This window comes from Gymnogyps californianus, chromosome 8 (genome assembly GCF_018139145.2).
Source record: "Gymnogyps californianus isolate 813 chromosome 8, ASM1813914v2, whole genome shotgun sequence".
NCBI lineage: Eukaryota > Metazoa > Chordata > Aves > Accipitriformes > Cathartidae > Gymnogyps > Gymnogyps californianus.
In genome coordinates, this window is record NC_059478.1 from 17,807,466 (window position 1) to 17,824,069 (window position 16,604).

Here is a 16,604-nt window from a genome sequence, read left to right on the forward strand (position 1 = left end):
AGTTAACTGTCACAGCTTTCATACATCTTAGTGAGGATAATACATTACATTGCTGGACTGGGCCAATGCCTGCTAAGCGAAATAATCCTGCCCTGGACTAGAAGTTAATCACTAGATCAGCAAATACTTAAAAAGTAAGTAAAAATTTAAATTATGTACATAATTGTGTTCCACAGCTGCAAAGATTGAACACTACAGCTAAGACTATGGGAATTTTTCTTGGTTTTAATAGGAAATTAGGTGTTTTCTGTTTCTTCTGCCATGAAATGTAAAAAAAAAAATTTTGCCAAAGCCAACTGTCTATCATTATGTTCCTGGGTGAGCCAACCCATGCACCTAATTGTACTTTTATGTGGCAATTTTTCATGTCTTCAGTCCTTGAACTTCATATACATCAACTCTCATCTGAGTTACATATTAGTGTATAACTCAAAATCAGTGTTGAGCACGTCTTGGCAAGTCTTGAACTTTTTCAGACACCAGGGGAAGCAGTGTAAAGTCTGAACTATCGTCAAGGATGCTCAGTACCTAACAGAGTCGGCTCCAAGGACGAGAATCAGTTCTTAACCAACATCAATGAAAATGGTGAAAATAATTTGGCTGGGGTCAGACCTGTGCACAAAGAATTTGATTTTGCCAAGACTTGTGCACACATTTGACTTTACACACTTGAACAGCTCTCATGGCTGCTCATTTGAGTGAACCTAATCTGTTTAATTTAATCTTTGTGGGATTGGGACCTAAATGAGTATTTAAAATAAAAATAATTGGTTTGCTTAAGTTTCAATCCCATTTTTAATCAGCGCTCTGGAATTTCAGCTAGCGGAAATATAGTAGACACACAATATGCATTGAAATACATACGTTGCATTTAGTGCTGTAGAATATTAATTTTCTTCTTTGTTGAAGGGACTTCCCCCACCTCCACATCTCTCTTGCAAAGATTTTGCATCCTACATACAGACTGAGAGTGATAAGAGAGGAGTATGTCATGCTCCAACATGCGCAACTTTTCAAACACTAAAAATAAATCAAAAATTGTGTAAGTGGGCTTAGGCTGCCAAGAAGCAGTCTGAACTTGTATTTTATTTGTTTCTGCAGGTTTTATAAGCCTGTTCACTGAAATATTTAATGTAGACTAAATGCATATTATAGCAACCTTTGATTTACTTGCTAGAGGTCTCTTATATACAGATAATGTAGAAGTTTTGAGGCCTAGTCTTTGGGGGTGCTCAGCACTTCCCAGGACCCAGCCATTTACTGATGTATGGTACGTGCAGCAGACCTGTATGAGTAAGACTCATCCAAATAGGTAGAGATCAACGTTAAGTATAAGTGGCAACGGATTATTCTAGGTTGCAAACTGGCATTTCAAGAGTGGCTAAATTGTGTGTGAACTCTCTTAACACACCTCTTGGGTAGATGTAAGAACTCAGCATTGACAATTCAGGGACAAATAACCTGATTGTTAATGAAGTCAAACAGCTCTATAAAAAAAAAAATCGATCCCCCCACCCCACCACCCCCACAGTAAGAAAGCAGATTAAACAAGTAAAATTTTGTTGAAACATTCTGAAACTTCTCTGCATTTCTCTGTATCTCTGCATGGTCTCCATGCCTATACAGGAATATTTGTTTATTTGGATAATAATAGGATTAGGGCTCAATTTTGTGATGGGAGCTTTGCTGTATTAATGTTTGCAAAGTGCCAGTACTGCTAAGAATTACCATGACTTTTAAAGGATATATAGGTAATGAGAACAGTAGAGCAGCACAAACCTGTCCTTGTCGTCTTAAGAGACTATCAGAAACCAACTCTCCGCTCATCCTTGCTGAAGGAGAAAATTATTGTCGAGCTGGGCTACGGGTGGAAAGGCCTCACCCATGATGCAGCTCCCTTAATGATAGCTCACTCCAAAATTCAATAGTCCTGACATTGTTGAAATTGGAGTTTTGACAAGCTTAAAAGTGTATTCTGTACTGAACAACATTTTCTGTTATTTTCTATCGTAAAGTAATAAACCCCAAATGATCTGGACTACTTTGCTCAGTGTATACAATGTCAACTGTGTGGTGTTGGCTGGAACTCATTCTGACTTAGGCTTTTCGATGCCGTTAGCGTGCTTCCTAAGAAAGCGGGCTGCGCTACGGGTCCGGCCCCAGCCTTGCTGCGTCCCAGGGCTCCCCCAGAGCAGCGCCATGGCCGTGGTGGGAGCAGAACCAGGCTCGGGAGGTCTTTCACATCCGCTCAGGGCACCGTGCCTTAGTGTTACATAGGCGCAGAGGTTATAGTTCATACCGCCTGCTACATTTAGCATCTGGTATGATGTGCAAGTCCAAACTAAATGAATTGGCATGATATGCCAACTGCTTAACGTATTTTTTAGCGCAGATCACTTAAAGCTGTTGCTGCCGGAGGCCGTGCGGGGGGTGCCGCTGTCCGGAGTTGCCGCGTGCGGGGTCTATCGCCCTTGTGCCCCCTCGCTCCGCTTCGCAGCTGGGCTTGTTTGAACGCCCCGGCTGCCGGCACCGCGCGGGGGCGGCCGGCCCAGGTTCGCTACCGGGCCGGTGTTCGCGCTCCCCCCCCCCCCCCCGCGGGGCGGGCGAGGGCTCAGGTGCAGGCCGGGGGCGCGCGGGGCCCGGGCCGCGCGCGCGGTGGCGGCGGGCGCGAGGGGCGGGGGCGGAGGCGGGAGCGGGCGGCCGTCACGGCGCCGTCCCCGCCCCGCGCCCAATGGCGGCGCGGCGCCGCCCGCCCGCCCCGCCCCGCCGTGTGCGCGGCGCTCCCGCGCCATGGGGTTACTCGCGGGCTGGGGGCCGGGCGGGCGGCTGCGCGCCTCCTCCTCCTCCGCCTCCTCCCGCGCACCGCGGGCCGGGCAGTAGTGGCCGGCGCTGGGCCGCCTCGGTGAGGGCTGCCCTCCTGTCCCGTCCCCTGCCGTCCCGGCCGGCCGGCGCCGCGGTGCCGATGGCGTAGCCGCGCTGCTGCGCGCCTGCCCCCGCGGGACGCGGCGTGGACAGACCTGCTGCCAGGTAGGTGCGGCGGCCGCGACCCCCACCCCGTCGGCGGGCGGCCCGGGCCGGGCGGAGGCGCCGGGCGCCCCGCAGGGATGCGCCGGCCGTTGGGGCGGGCGCGGGGCGTGCGCCCCGCGACATGTCACCCTGCGCGGGGCTGAGCGGGGGCGGCGGCGGCGCTGGGCGCGGCGGGAGGGTCCCCGGGGGGGGCCGCCGGCGTCCGCGGAGCTGCCGGGCTCAGGGGTGCGGGACCTGCGAGGCTGTGGGACGGGCAGTGTCCGCGCGTGTGCGGTGAGGAGGGCTGGAAGCGGCTCGCCCGTCCGGACCGTGCAAACGTGCAGGCTCCGTGTGACAACTAAGTGGAGAGCCGTGAGGTGGGCTTCTGGCGAGTAAAAGCTACAGGTGTCCCAACGAAAATCATTTGTGTCAGGCGGGTTGGTACGTGCTGTGCGAGTTACTCACTGGTACCGAGTGAAATCCTTTGCAGATGCTAACGCCACTGTGCGTATCGGGGTCATCGTACCCTTGATGAGGCCAGCTGGGAACTTAGTAATGTACTAGCAGAGTGTAAATTCAGTGTATGTGAGAATACAAAGGCCAGTATCATGGCACTTCATTACAATTTCACTGAGGCGTTGTTGACCTGTGGGATTTACCGTCGCGTATTTTGCAGGGAATGTACTGGAGTCGATTCACTGCAGCCTTCTGAGTACATCTCTCCTAGCAGTAACAATAATATCCCATTGAAGTTAGATGTGAACTAAGTAACTTTTTCAACTTTCCCCAGTTTCAGATGCACTTGTAATTCCAAAGTTATCATCGTTGAAGTCAAACAGTATGGGAGATTATACTTCTTGTGCTTTTGAAAAGAAAGGACTTCAGGTATAGCTGTGTGCGTGGTTACGCCTCTTCCACTTGCTGTGGATGTAACCAGATGTAAATCTACTTATCTCAGTTCTATTAAGCTGTAGCTGTTATAATTTAATTGCCATCCTTTGTTATTTTCTTCTCAAATGTGTGATCATCAGCACAGTTCAGTTTTAACAGAAACCTCTTGATAGGGTTTGTAACCTGTTAGAGAGAGACTTGGATGAACAAGTGCCATGATTTTGTTCTAAGAAAGAAATTTTCCTGGGTGGGTCTCTATTTATACCAAACTAAGTATTTATTTATGTTTTTTTGGATGAGTCCAAACAGGCTGATATTAGACCCCCTCTGGGGAGAAAACCTAAAGTGAGAGGGCTGCCTGCTCTCTAATTGTGGGACCAGTTACGTTCGGCTCACAGTGACCTGGAGCACTGTTGCTATCATAGTCTCACACGCAGAAGACTTTGAAACTACACATGTAAATACAACTTCTTCCAAAGACAAAATCTATTTGTTTATCACTTCGTGCTAGGAATACTTTGTTTCCCTTACAGTCCAGGTTTTTTCCATGAATGCCAGGGACCACATGAGTTGGTAGCTAGGTTTTAATTAGCACCGCACAGGTGTCCTGTCAAAGTATTTCCAGCAAGAGTGTTAGCAAAATGTTAACGGAAGATGCTTATTCATTTGAAGAGCTCCAGTTTAACCCATGAAAGCTTATAGGGCTTGAATTCTAGCTGAGGAGGAGCTGCTCTTGTTAGGACACAGACCTGGGCCGACACCAACTGCTGCAGCCGGTGTTTGGTGTTCCCGGCTAGCTGGGGGAGGAAGGGAGGGACGGGTGTTGGGGGGGGGGGGGGGGGGGGGCAGGTTGTTGGCTTCCTTCAGTGAAGAGTCCTTTACTCTGAAACTTGCTTCCCCCAATTGTTTGCTATAGTCCAACCTTGTTAAGTTTAAAGTGACACTTCACATTTTTCTCTTCTGCCATGCTTTCTCTCTCTGGGGAGGTCTTGTTTGGTTGTTGATTCTCATGCACGTTTTGTGTGTCCAGAGCCTCATCTAGTCAGAGTATGTAAATGATATCTACCATGGACGTGATTTCTGTTAAAAAGTAAGTTTCAATTTTTGTTCTCTGGCATGTAAAACATCTTTTAATACTCCAGCATCTTGAAGCCTACCTCTAGGAACAGTGTTTTGAAGTTAATTGCTAAACCAGCAGGGGGAACACAAAACTTTCTGTCTATGAAGTCTCTCTTCCTACCACAGTTGCAATTTGTTAAAACTTTGGGCCTATACTATTGATAGTATTTCTTTAGAAGATGAATGTCAATGTACTTGAAAAAACCCCCACAACCATACATTGGAATAAACACATTATTTTTGAATGCTTGTTTATTAGTTTGCTTTAGCAGGCGTGTGTTCCACTCTTCTGAATGGAATTTTTGTCATATTAGCCAGAACTGAACTTGAAAAAACATTAGAGGTTTATTTTAGTGAAATTTCTCTTTGAAGATGTTTTGAGGTGAATTAATTAAACCCATGAGATGGTATTTTGAGTAATCCCATAAAGTTTTAGATAATGAGCTGGACAAAATATTTTCACAGTAAAACTATTACTGTATCACATTTATGATTGTATCTAGAAATCTTGAGAGCTAAAGTTGAGTTGCAAAAAAGTTGTATTCTCACAAGAAACTATTCCTAGTATTTAGGGTTTCCATAAGAGAGAATATTTTTAGATATTCTCTTAGGTTTTAAGAAGTCATTACTAGCTTATTTTTGTAAAGGTCAACTGACACTCCCAACACAGATCAATAATGATTTTTATTTTTGATTTGTATTGGCATAACAATTGATTACATCTTTTGTGCCAGGAATACTGAATGTAAAGGCTGTTGCAAGAGAAGGTTATCTCGATGACTTGCATTGATCCATATTGCTTTCTAGTCTGTGAAGTCTGATGCAGCCAAATGGCAAATACTTAAGGTATGGGTATACAAACAGATTGCTGAATGCTAAGTGAAGAATGGGAATTTGCAGCATGTCAGCTATTCCCCAGAAAGAGCCAGGGAACAGGCTCTTACCCTGCAGTAGATGTGAGATATCTTATACTTGGGGTTAAGCTGTCTTTTGCTGATGGTGGTGTAAAAACATGCCTGGGAGCATTTGCCATGGAGTAGCTAATTTGCTACTTGTGAGTGATAACAATTGTGTAGTCTCCTAGCATTAGGTCTTAGAGCAAGTGGAGACAAAATATAGTTCAATTGAAATTAACAGTCCCAGGTCAGGTTTAAAGGAAGAGATGTAAGCTCCTGTGGTTCTGGAATGGCACTGACTGCGTACTGAGGTATTAAATGAATATGAATTTTCTTCCCATTGTTTCGGTGACCAGGTATATGCATATTCCAATGGCCATGCATTCTTCCCTAAGAGCATTATCTGATGTCGCCAGATACTGAAGGTACAAAAAGATGCATGTTAAGTTCCATTGACGATTTCCCTCTTCCATCATTTTTGTGGAATCACAAAACATTCTCCCCTGTACAGTTCTCTGAGATGCTGAAGAACATAGTTTGTAAAGTCAAAGTGAGATTTCTGTTTTAATGTTATTTGAAAATAGTGCTAAAGCTTTGCCTAATTTGTCTTACAATTCTTTTGTTTGATATCTCCAACAATATTCTGTTAACATTTAAGACATGAATTACCAAGTCTTGAGCAATTTATGTAGATCTCAGAAAATACTCTGTGGGATACAGATTGCAGATATCTTTGCAATCACATTACTTTTGATCTAGTTCCACAAAATATTTGTGTATTATAAATAGGCATTACTTCTACAGCAGTAATATTTGTGGTGATTAACAGCGGTATGCTAGTTTCTAGCCACTTCATGAATCGAAGCATGTTTTGCCATAAAAACGTACTAGCAAAGAAGTAGTGCAATTGGAATTGCTTTATCCATAACTGTGGATTCGCATTTTTATGTGCTGGCAGTCATCCAATAGAGCAGCATTTCTTGTGCTATTACAGCAACAATTAACTCTATGGTAGCCAAAATGAAACAGATTTACACATCTCTGGAAATCACTGAAAGAGGGACTTTGAAGCTGCTACTTAGTATATATCCCATATTTTTTATTTCCACTCTGGCAAAATAGATTTTTTTTTTTTAAAAGAACATCCTTTATGACCTTGAGTATCTAAATAGCCAGATTTGTCAAGTTCAGCAGAGAACATTTTATATACTGCACTGTAAGTGTTACATTGTTGAATTGTACTGCTTACAAATAATTATGTCTGGCAAAATATGCTGGTTTATGATATATTTATAATGAAATAAATGAATTTATTGAGGAAAATGTGAAAATCATTATTTCATATTCATTCTGTGAATAGTACTTTAAAATGAGCTATATCTGTTTATTCTTAAGAAATTTAATTCCATTACATTTAGCACTTTAGTAGTCTAATTTCAATACACTAGTTGGTCACGTTCAGATTTTTTCTTTTTTTTTTTTTTTTTTCCTGTTGCAACATGTTGTGGGATTTTGGGAGTCAGCTGGAAAGGGCCCCTCTTTTAAATAAGTTTAGTTGTGACCTTGCAAGAGACCTGTTTAGATTGCAGGAGAATAGCTTATCTAGAGGTCATGGGTCTGAAACAAGTTAATTATAGAGCTAACATGTATAGATTGTTTTTCTGCACAGAAGGCAATAGGGGCTGTGATACATGAGGTATCGTTAATGATTCTGAAAAAGAATGGCAATTCACTTATACTCTGATTACCTTTGTAAGCATAGGCATTTTCTGTTGGAAATCAGTGTAGGTTCATTGTGTGAGTCAGGGACAATAAAAAAATCCCAAAGTATCCAGTGAGCTTACTGTATAGTACAGATCTGCTGAATACATGTATTTCTTTGCCAAGAAGCTGGAGGTGGATTGAAGACGGATATGTCTTCTTCTGTCTTACATTTATAGAAGTAATTTATTAGACTATAGCCGCATTTGATACAACGTGATTGAGAACTATGGTAGTATTTTATCACCAATGCAATACTTTGTTTTTGACAATGATTTGAGTGAAGCAAAACTCTGTTTTGATTTACAAAACAGCTATTGCGGTATTTGAAAAGATGGGCCTTTTCTTATATTAAGGCTATTACATTAATGGACCAAGTCACTCCTCCAGTCTGTACAGCTCGTGTTATGTGATGAGTTAGTTCCTCCCTCCAGTGTTTAAAATGACCAGTGTTTCTGAATACTTGTAGATCCGGTGGTTTGGTTCACTTCAGTGATGAGGTGTAGTGATTTCCTTCTGGCATACAAGATGCACAAATTATTTATATGAATATAGGAATTTATTGTGGCCTTCCATCTCCCTAAACTTGTGTTCAAGGCTTTTTACAGACTTCATGTGTACATTTAATACGAAATAATGAAAGGCAGGAAATTCTATATGGTAAAAATTATATGGGAGTGTATCTCCATTCTGGGTGCAACATGCCAGCGATGTGTATCTTGATTGAAACAAATCCTCATCGCAGTGCTTAGAAATGATGATTTTTATGAAAAAAGTTTTGCCTCGGCCTGAACGTGTTTCTCTGCCCAACAAATTAAATTACAGTGGTTATTTGGCAGACAATTAGGGAGAAGGTAGATTACTCCTACACAAAGGGAAGCTCCTTTTGACTCATTCTTTTAACTGTGTGGCACTTTAAGGTCTTCCCTATTTGTGTGGGAGAAGTTTCCTATCTTACAGATGTGCATGTGAAAACTTAGTGGCTAACAGCTAACTTTTGATAAACGTATTTATCTTGTGTTCTTGTTTAGCAACCTGAAGAAATAATCTATTAATCTACCTGCTTTCTAGAGTGTAGCTTATTCTAGAGAGCAAAACTCAAGACACACTTCCTTTGTTTTTTTTTTTTTTCCAAAATGTGGTTTTGATAATGCATGCAGTTAACTTTAAAGTACCTAGTAGTTAATATTTTAACCTGTTAATTTACATCTTGTAGTATCTTATGGCCAGTGGCAGTGGGGAGGGCTGATTTGTATCACCTTGTCCGATTCCCCTGTAATGGGAAATGCTGGTTTTCAATCCTGTTCAATTTGCTGACCATCTTCCCCTCCGCCCCTCCCCTTCTCCCCAAAGAGGATTGCATCCTTATATAGTGAATTTATGCTTAATGCCATAGTCTTGTTTTTCATTATTACCCCTTGTGGGTTTCTCACAATTAACCCAGAGAATTTCAGATATTTGTAGGCCATGGTTTCAAAACCACTTTTCTAAATGTATAGAGGTCATTTCAAGATTTTAAATCCAACAGAGATTGATTTAGCTTTTTTCCTGGTAGGAAGGTTCCAGCTAGAATATTTCTAGATACAGTTCTAAGGTTTTGCAGTTTTGTCTTGAAAAAAATAACAGCATCAAGCATTCATTGACAGAATAATTTGCTGAAATCTTACCCTGAGTGGAAGAAGCCTTGCTGAGTTGTTGGTAACTTTCCATCCTGCTGTGGCTCCTTCTCCACAAGGAGATGCCTTCCCTAGGGTTATGTCTGTCTTGATAGGTACATTAGAGCTGTTATCTGTTTAGTTTAGGTGTGCAATTAGAAACTGAGCCAAGTAAAACTTAAGATAAATGAAATTTGTGTGAGGTTGTTGGCTGCTACTGTGTTTGTGAAGAGTAAGATAGTCCAGTGCCAGGAAACCTATTCTGTTTCCAATTAGAAACCATAAAAAAAATAAAGTAATTAGGCCAAAGAAATTTAACTGTGAGGAGGAAAGGTTGTAGAGATTTGTTTCATGCAATTTATGATCATCTTGTTCAGCCTGAAGATTCCTATGCACTAGAAATGTTTTTATTTCAGGGTAAACTTTTCAGAAGCAGCAAGTGCCATTTAAAAAAATGATCTGGGTTCCTGTTAGTTGTGGTGAGATATTACTGGTTGAATTCATTGGGAACCTGAGTTTTATTTAAATGTAGATTTGAGACTCAGATTTATTGGACTGTCATGAAAACTTTAACCCAGTCTTTCTGTATGTGTGTTTCTAGAACTCTCTGCTTTTTTCCTCCTTCTGCTACCTGAATGTTCATCAGGAAGATGGCATATAATTATGCCACTGGTGTTCCCTGATAAGACCAGTGAGATTTTTCACCCATCTTCTAACTAGAAGACGGAAGCAGAACTGCCTAAAGTAGTGTTGTCTTTCTAGGTAGGTGTTATGGGGGGGGCTGCTGTGGCCATATTGAGGTCCTGTTATGACTTTTTTGCTTGTGAAAGAATAGACTAACTGCGAGTTGCACAGAAAATATGTGGCTGAAGCTGGTACTAGATCGCAGATTGCTTGAGCCGTTATACTATAAGAACAGTACAGCATCCCAACATCTTGTTTTCTCCACTCCCTTTAGAGATGCTCTGATGTAGGATGTCCTAGAGGGCTCTACATTAAAGTAGAAAAGTTCTGATTTGGTACTCAAGTTACAAGTAGGGTGTTGGTCTTGTTAAACTCTGTCTTCAGTGCCATGTGCACTCCCTTCTGTAGAGATTCGATAACCTCTAGGACTTTCTGCTGTTGTCAAAAAGGAATCTGTTCCAGTCTGCTTCTTGTGGAAGAATCTTGTGTACTCCTTCCACTAAAAGACTCCTGAATGCACTTCCTTCCCTTCTACCTATTGAAACCCTCCTACATCCTGATCCTGTAAGAGGCTATTCTGTTGTTTACACTTGGTAAGCAAAACCTTGCCCCTCAGCCTGTACAGATTCAGCTGCATACCTCCCTGTGTTTGGGGGAAGGGAAGTCCTGGGAACATAAACCAGGATGATTTTTATCCTGTTTCTGTAAACTGTCTCTTACTTTTGTGCTATATTGTGCAATGATTGTGCAGCTGAAACTTCCACAGTGTCTGGTGTCATGACTTTATTTTTCTGATCTAAACTCATAGCAATTCAAGTCAGGTGATTTAAAAAAAAAAAAAAAGTTGGGAAACTGAAGAGAAAGTTGGTTATGAAATGATAGTGAGAATAGACACCCTCATCCAAACCGGAGCTTCATGCCAGCTGTGGGCAAAATACGTACCAGGTAACAAAACCAACCTCAGTAAACTGTTACTAAAAAGGTGGAATGGTTTCACATCTTTTATGGACTCATTTGTGTATATTTTGTGGCTTCCTGTAATTTGGCAGGCTACATTGTAATACATTAATAAGAAAATAAATAAACAAAATGTTAAAACAAAAGTCACATGGAATAGAGGGGCACAATTGCTAAATGGCATAAAACATCTTCCCTTGGCACTTGTCCAGTTCCCATAGCCTTTAACTGTGACTTGTTGAAATGTCCCATTACAAGCACAGCAGCATGTGAACTGCAGGACATCAGAGTTACTTTTTCCTTGGACTTTTGATATGTCAGGATTTTTACTTTTATTATTATTCATATATTCGCTGAAAATGAAACCACTCTGTTGTTTCTAAAACAGAATCTGTCCCCTTAATAGTTTATGAATAAGTTACTGGTTTGAGTTCTGAATGGTGGAACTTCATGTATATGCCTTGGACATAGGCATTAAAAAAATACATAAAAATTTTCAATTCCACATTAATATTTGCTAACCCTATTAGTCAGCTTTCCGACCTATATGTGTGCAAATCACGCAGAATTGTCAGAGGATAAATGTCATCTAGTAAAAAAGAAATCTGCTAAAATGCATATTTAATAGGAGTAGGGTTATAAATAAACCCTTTCAAAAACTGTTCTATTCCTAAGTTTATAGAACTGCTCGTGTAGTTAACCATTTGTGATATTTTTTTTTAATTGAGCTTGGGTGTACTTGATTACAAATGATTGCCTTTTTTACTTACATGTGGAGTGCATGTATTCATTGCATTCGCGTAGGAAACCAATGTGGACAAATGGGAGAAAAACTGGTTAAATAAGTTAAATGGTTGCCATGCATAAAACAAACAAACAAAAAGTGAAAAAGCTTTGGCTGCGAAGGCCTTCTTGGCCTAGAAACTTGCGTTCACGTTGCTATGGCAAAACAACACAAAGGGACAGATCCTGCTGGCTTCACTCAAGTATCCCCATTCACTTCGGTGGGACTTGTGATGTGACTTAGAGGAGGAGGATTTTTGGCTCGCTTTGGTAGAGAAGTGTTTGTTAGCAGTGTTGTAGAGAGCTGTGCAACCTCTGGCACCATGCATGGGAAGAGGAGGGAATTACCAGAGTCCATGTCGATAAGGAGGAGAGGAAGTGGAAGTTATTCTTCAGGCAGTAAAGGAAAAGCTTAGACAACAAGGAGGATAGAGTTAAGGCAAGGGAAGAACTTGTATGGGAAAGGTAGGTGGTGATTAAAGAAACAGATGCTGACTATTGGGGAAAAGGCTTAAGGAAACAGAAATAAAAGGGGAAAATAAAGCAATAAGAACCCAATTCAACAATGAATGTGGCAAATTCCTATGCTATAGAAGCCTTTAATAGGAAACAGAAACGCCCTCAAATCTGTGGCTGTGGCCACCTGCAGGCATATATATTGCTAGGTTGGACTGTGCAGAAAAGCTTTGAAAAATTAGGTAAAAATAAATTTACCAGGAGAAGAAAAGTGGGTAAAAATTGAAGCTAAGGAGACGCTGATCTCAAGAGTAATATGTAATAGGTGTTTTGCTAGAAGTACAGAAACAGGCTGAGTAGAAAGGTGCTCAAATGTTCTGAAGACAGCTTAATCCTAGGGATTATACTTGGTCATTTTCATTTGTAGTTCTTCAAGCACTTCAGAGCAGAGTCCTGTCCCCTTTTTGGAGAGCAGTAAGCAGACGTGGGGATGGATACCTTTCTACTGATGGCAGAACAGCGCAGAATGTGATTTCTTGGTAACAAGCCGTCCATAGACCACAGAGCCTTACGTCCTGGTAGCTCCTGTCAGTGAGGGCTCAGAAATCCTTAGTGTAAAGGTGTTTTTTTAAGAGTAAGCAGCATGCTTCTAATTTCTGAATTCTTTGGTCATGTTGTAGTACTAAAGGCGACTTTTTAGTTCAAAGGATAGCTTTAAAGAAATCCACAAAAGACTGGAATTCTGAGGAAGATGAGTAGCAGATTTTTACAAAGAAAAAATGTTTCAGTTAATGAAGGGTAGAGAGATAACCGTAGTGTACTGAACTGATTGGTGTTTTGTGCTTAGTGCTGCTGGCTCTAACAAAGTCAGATTCTTTTAAATACCATTGAGTTAAGGAGCATTTGTTGTCCTCTAGCTTAGAGTGGCAATGAGATCTGTCCTTCTGTGGCTGGCCATGCTCACAGGCCAGTCAGCGCGTCCCAGTGTCCTCCAAAAGCATCATATTTTTCACTGGTTTCTAGCTAAGCTTTATGCATTAGAATTCTCATGGACATTAGAGGCTCCTACTTTAAACCAAATTAAAAACTCATACTTCCTCCTCTTCTTGTCTTCATGTACTTCAAAATGTTTCCCCCTTTCTACTCCCCCAGTCTTCTTTCACACCTAATAAAATCTAGTAGTAGTAAGATTCTTCCTGATGTTCCCAGTAGCACTCATTCCTGATTGCATCTGCAGAATGATACTTCTCAACAAAACAGGCTCTTTTGTGCTTTTTAGACTTTTATCAGGACTAGTGGCCTTTACGACAGCAAACTTCAGTGAAAATGACCCCAGCAGACTGTGCCTCTTAGAGTCTTCAGTGGCTCCGGCTGCAGATGCCCTCTTTTGCCAGCCTTTCTTGCAGCTTGTAGTAGTATAAAGCATTGGCATGAAAACAGCATGTTTAGTAAACCCGAAGCTCTCATGTCATCTTCTCTTCCTCTTTGGGATTTTTTGGTTATACTTTTAATATGCCCTTTCGTGACCTCAGTTACAAAAATAGCTACCCAGATATACCCCAAAGGAAAAGATGATTCTCTCGGAAATTTCTTTTGAATCTCAAATTGACTAGCAGTTGTGTTTACTTCTTGGATAAATAGTTTAGGTTCCTGATCCCTTTGCACAGCTTTCTTCTCTTATTTCAAAGGAAATGTCCCCCTATTCTGTGGTCTGCCTCAACTTTTCCTAGTTTGCAGGTTTCACATACTCTTCTAGTGACAGCAGGTTTCACACTGAAGCAAAATCTGGCATGTTTTGCACCACAGCTGAATTTTTCTCACCTATTTTCTTATTCATTTCTCTTGGGTACTGTCACATGGTCAGATAATAGCAGCTTCATAGCTGACTTCTGTCACAGGTGAGGATGGTCAGGTTTTCCAAAATACTGACAGATTGTCCGCTTAGTAGGTTTATTCTTAAATTAATTATTAGTAGCATTTTTGTCTGTGCTTTTTTGACTTGAATTGCTGCTGTGCAGCTGGCAGTTTGGATATCATCCATCCTAAATTCATGAAACTTGCTGTCAGTTTGTCACCTTTTCACATTGTCTTTCAAGGTTTGAAATTTGCCCTCCTTTTTAAGTTTGTGAATGCATATCTTCAAGCAAGTGAACCCTTTAGAGAGCTCTTTCTAATTTTCATTTATGTCTCCATTATTCACCCTTCATGAGCTGGCAGAATCGGAGTAGAAGCCTAGGGCTTTTCGATTGTATACTGCCTGCTCCGAGTTATACCTTGTAAATGTTATTGGTCAGTGGCTCGTGGTAGGAATCAAATCACTCTTTTGTTTTTACGTACAGATGGATATGTGTATGTATTCTCTCTCCCTTTTAAATCATCCTTCCCAAATCAAGGTTGAATAGAAACTTGGCCTTTTAACATACTTAGGTGGTCGGCACAGAATGGGATTCTCAGCTGCTCTCAGCAGCGTTGCTTTATCTCCAGTTCTTTCCCTGTGCTCCCTATTTCTGCACAACTGTGTGCCTTCTAAAAATGTCACTGAAGAATGAGAGGTTTGTGCTGATGGAAGAGTGATCTAAGTAATGTCTTGTGTTTTCCTATTTAGTATATTACTGAGCATGTGTGCTGTAGTTGTCTTTTTCTGGTTTCTCTTTTATTCATTGTTGTTGATGAAATGGTTATACATCAGTAGCTCAAGTTTCAGAATGCTTATTCATTGCCTGTTTGCACATATGACATCTTGCAGGACATTATGATGATCTTTTATAGCTAACACTGGCTAGAAACCTCATGATTTGCTGTATTTGATCACTTTTCTTTATGGCAGCATTTAAAAAATGAGTTAGCAACCAAATACTCTCACTGAGTACACTTAGGTTTCTTTTCATCTAGAGAAATAGCAACAAATGATTCCAGCTTACGTTTGACTTCACAGATGATGTTCAATGTCTGTCATAAATTCCTTATGGCTTGCTGTTTTGGCATTAAACCTGTTTGATTTGGATTTTCGCGTTCAAAAACTTCTGTGTTAAAGGATTGTCCAACACTCTTGTCAACAATTTATTTCTGTTTAATAAAGGTTGGCCTTAATTTACCACAAAGTTCAGTATCCCTCATGGATTTGAGGGTTTAGCTATATAACCTTACACTCTAGGGGGAGGTGAGAGATATCTAGAAACTCATTGAATGCTTCCAGTAGGTTCAGGATGAATAATTTTTACAAGCCTTGTAAATTGCCCAAGGAAGCCATCATTTTCTGAGGTTTTCCTGTTTTGAGCTGTCTCTAGCATTGGTTTTGTGTGTGTGTTCATCCTTCTCCAGAACTTTTTTTTCTTGAAGATGAACACCTCTTCTACGAAATGTCGTGAAAGAAATCTTTAGGTAAATCATGCTTGTTTGGGGTTTTAAGGTGGACTGTTGCTGCTTTATGAGGCTGTGTTTTTCATCTTGATATTAATGGTAGAAATTCGTTGCGGTGTCTTGTTACCTCAGTCGTGTTGTTAGGTGATACTACAACACTACCACAAGTTTTTTTAAATGTATTGATCCTAGCAAGCAGTGGAAAGAATAGTTTGTGCCAGAGAACCTGTAAGTGATGAAACATTCAACCTCCGTAACAGTGATATGTTTTAACATGGAATAAGCAAAATTATACAGAACTGATGTTGTTACATGAATGATATGTAAGTAGGTATCTGTTTATTTCCTGAAACATTTTTTCTCTTAGATTAATTAATATCTATTCCTAAGTTCAGGGCCAACTTTAAAAAGGACAATGCATGGAAGAGAACAAAAATGCAGTTTGGGGTTTTTTTTTGCAGCTAAAGCTATTTTAAACATCCCAGGATAGTTTCACAGGTTCTTAATTTTTGAGGTCAAGGTTTTAGGTTAGTATGACTAAGTATTTTCATGGATAGTGACAGTCTCTCATAATTTAATTCTGATGGAAAACAATCTCCAGTTTGGGATATCTAATCATACATTAATCATGCATAACTTTGTGAATAGCAGGTAACAAGGTACCCAGATCTTGTTTACACTGTGCAAAGTGGTCAGTGTACCTCTTCAGAATCAAGAGTAAACTCCTTTTCCGCAGACTGAGTGCCAGTAGGTAGAAGATAAAGATTACTTGGTAGCATTACTAGAGTTCCTAGGGGTTTCCTTCATTCACTGCTGTTGTCTGACAAGGTTTCTAAGCCACTGGGAGGCGATGAGGAGGTACACATGGGAGAGAACCAGTTACAGAATATCAACCTAAAATACCATGTGTCAAAAGCAAACAGGAAACAAAAGCAAATGTCCTTCTTATATGGGATGCTGAGCTTGAAAGTGAACTGTGTGAAACCCCATGTTGTGATAGATATTCAGCTCCTTCCTTGCCCCATACATTTCTGTC

The 16,604-nt window shown here is 41.0% G+C and overlaps 1 protein-coding gene across 3 annotated transcripts in view; it reads left to right on the forward strand.

The window, feature by feature from the left end:
- Positions 1-2,983: 2,983 nt before the first annotated feature.
- The window catches only part of TGFBR3 (transforming growth factor beta receptor 3), a 127,776-nt gene continuing 114,155 nt past the window's right edge, over positions 2,984-16,604 (forward strand). For 2 of the 3 annotated variants that reach the window (XM_050900678.1, XM_050900680.1), the window contains exon 1: positions 2,984-3,027. The gene's annotated coding sequence lies outside the window, so the exon portion shown is untranslated. Of the gene's footprint in view, positions 3,028-6,297; positions 6,338-16,604 lie in introns of those variants that run through there. The other variant, XM_050900679.1, reaches the window with a different exon arrangement.